At 41.6% G+C, this 2,500-nt stretch overlaps 2 non-coding genes and 1 pseudogene across 2 annotated transcripts in view; all 3 read right to left on the bottom strand.

Moving 5' to 3' along the window:
- Window positions 1–199, bottom strand: part of LOC149093057 (large subunit ribosomal RNA) — a 3,637-nt pseudogene extending 3,438 nt beyond the window's left edge.
- Window positions 200–675: 476 nt separating this feature from the next.
- LOC149093056 (5.8S ribosomal RNA) lies at window positions 676–830 on the bottom strand. Its single transcript, XR_016200501.1, has one exon. It is a non-coding gene; the product is annotated as a 5.8S ribosomal RNA (ribosomal RNA).
- Window positions 831–1,317: 487 nt separating this feature from the next.
- Window positions 1,318–2,500, bottom strand: part of LOC149093055 (small subunit ribosomal RNA) — a 2,170-nt gene continuing 987 nt past the window's right edge. The window contains exon 1 of the ribosomal RNA XR_016200390.1: window positions 1,318–2,500. This exon is cut by the window's right edge and continues 987 nt beyond it. This is a non-coding gene — a ribosomal RNA (small subunit ribosomal RNA).

Genomic DNA, 2,500 nt, shown 5'->3' with positions numbered 1-2,500 from the left:
AGAGGGACTTGCAGATTTAGTTGAAATAATCGTGACTCTAGCCATTACGCAGCACCGCTTTCCACCTTTCAATGGAAAACCTTTGCGCCGGACTCATCCCTTTTCACTCGCCGTTACTCAGGGAATCTCATTTGATTTCTTTTCCTCCGCTGAATTATATGCTTAAATTCGGCGGGTAACCTCACCTGATCTGAGATCAAAAATATTGATTAAGTTGATTAATGTTTATTTGTGTTGTTTGCAAGCAAGCAACGTAAATCTACTTTAATGTTTGCACAAATTTTGCCTTTGCATTACTTCTTAGGTCTGCTTTAACAGAATGAAATAGCTACTATTTGTACGATTTATACAAGTGCAAGAAGATTCATCAGTTAACAGGTTAGTTGATCACCATAGTTATCTGCAATACGACTTTAGCGTCGTCAGATAGGCGACTAACCTTAGAATCTCATGCTAGTATCTATTCATATATACTGCTTGCAGAGATGAAATATGCATTGTACACAAAATTTATCATGTGAAACAAGTAGATTTGAGATTCTCCTTACTAAATTGCAACGAATTGCAATTAAGAAAAGGAATAAAACATCAAGATTCATGCATATAAATATACAATCCTCTCAAAACAATGCATATATGGTAGTATGCAAGTGTTTTGTTGATTATTTTACATCTCAACTCTCAGACAGATGTGACCTCGGAAAAGACCCGAAAGCCGCAATGTGCGTTGGAAGCTCAAGTGCTCGGCGTGTCCTGCAATTCGCACCGATTATCGTAGCTAGCTACGTTCTTCATCGATTGGTAATTCGAGTGATCCACCGCTTGAAGATGTATCTTTGCCACCGTGGGACTTTTAATAAGTATCCTAAATCTGCATTGAGAGGGTTTGAAAACAATTGTATGCAGTTTATAAAAACCATAGTTGTCTTTACTTAGTTAGGCGAAGAAGTGTAAAACTTCCTTCTTTAAACCTTGCCGTCAGCATAAGCTGAAGACTTGATCAGGTACCAAGTATGTAGCAAGACAGGCTTTTCATTATAAACTACAATTGTTTTGCAAAAGAAATTATGGCTATCGTTAGATAACCCTCACTCTTTGTTGCATTGGATAATGAAAGATGGATGTATGAATGAACGAATGTAATGCAAATTAGAATCATGTTGCAATGGCTAAATGTTTGCAATAAACATTCACAATTGCGACTCTAATGCAAATACAATTCAATTGCATTCACCATATTAGCATCTACAATATCACTATGCAGAGTGTTTGATTGTTTGAAGGTTGTATTTCTCTTATAATAAGAGGGTAATACGTTAATGATCCTTCCGCAGGTTCACCTACGGAAACCTTGTTACGACTTTTACTTCCTCTAAATGATCAAGTTTGAACATCTTTCCAGCACAATCCGACCACTAGTTTCCCAATGGTCTGGATTGACCAGTCCGAAGTCCTCACTAAATCATTCAATCGGTAGTAGCGACGGGCGGTGTGTACAAAGGGCAGGGACGTAATCAACGCAAGCTAATGACTCACGCTTACTGGGAATTCCTCGTTCATGGGCAATAATTACAATGCCCAATCCCCATCACGAAATGGGTTCAAGCGGTTACCCACTCCTTTCGGAGCAGGAAACAGTATGCACGATGACCACTTCAGTGTAGCACGCGTGCGGCCCCGGACATCTAAGGGCATCACAGACCTGTTATTGCTCTGTTTCGTGCGGCTGCGAGCGCCGCTTGTCCCTCTAAGAAGTCCTTACAGTGCTACAGCATCCTTACCCTAGCCAATTCTGTAGGCTAATAGCAGCAGAGCCCTCAACAGCCGAAACCATCAAGAGATACTACCACCCACAGGTTGACTAAGGGGGAGTACTGCAGTGTAAACTGCAAGTCTATTTAGTAGGCTAGAGTCTCGTTCGTTATCGGAATTAACCAGACAAATCACTCCACCAACTAAGAACGGCCATGCACCACCACCCACTGAATCAAGAAAGAGCTCTCAATCTGTCAATCCTCTCAGTGTCCGGGCCGGGTGAGTTTTCCCGTGTTGAGTCAAATTAAGCCGCAAGCTCCACTCCTGGTGGTGCCCTTCCGTCAATTCCTTTAAGTTTCAGCTTTGCAACCATACTTCCCCCGGAACCCAAAAACTTTGGTTTCCCGGAAGCTTCCATTCGAGTCATGAAATTAGTTACTCAGAATGATCGCTGGTTGGCATCGTTTATGGTTAGAACTAGGGCGGTATCTGATCGCCTTCGAACCTCTAACTTTCGTTCTTGATTAATGAAAACATTCTTGGCAAATGCTTTCGCTGTAGTTTGTCTTGCGACGGTCCAAGAATTTCACCTCTAGCGCCGCAATACAAATGCCCCCGTCTGTCCCTCTTAATCATTACCTTGGATTCTTAAGACCAACAAAATAGAACCAAGGTCCTATTCCATTATTCCATGCAAGATCATTCAAGTTAAGGTAGTGGTACGCATCATATAGATGGTTGACCA

This window comes from Tetranychus urticae, unplaced genomic scaffold, assembly GCF_039701765.1.
Source record: "Tetranychus urticae isolate SD_2017Ah unplaced genomic scaffold, NJAU_TeUrti_SD_1.0 Scaffold_4, whole genome shotgun sequence".
Classification (NCBI taxonomy): domain Eukaryota; kingdom Metazoa; phylum Arthropoda; class Arachnida; order Trombidiformes; family Tetranychidae; genus Tetranychus; species Tetranychus urticae.
The sequence above is the reverse complement of the archived record's forward strand: the minus strand, read 5'-3'. Positions and strand labels throughout refer to the sequence as shown.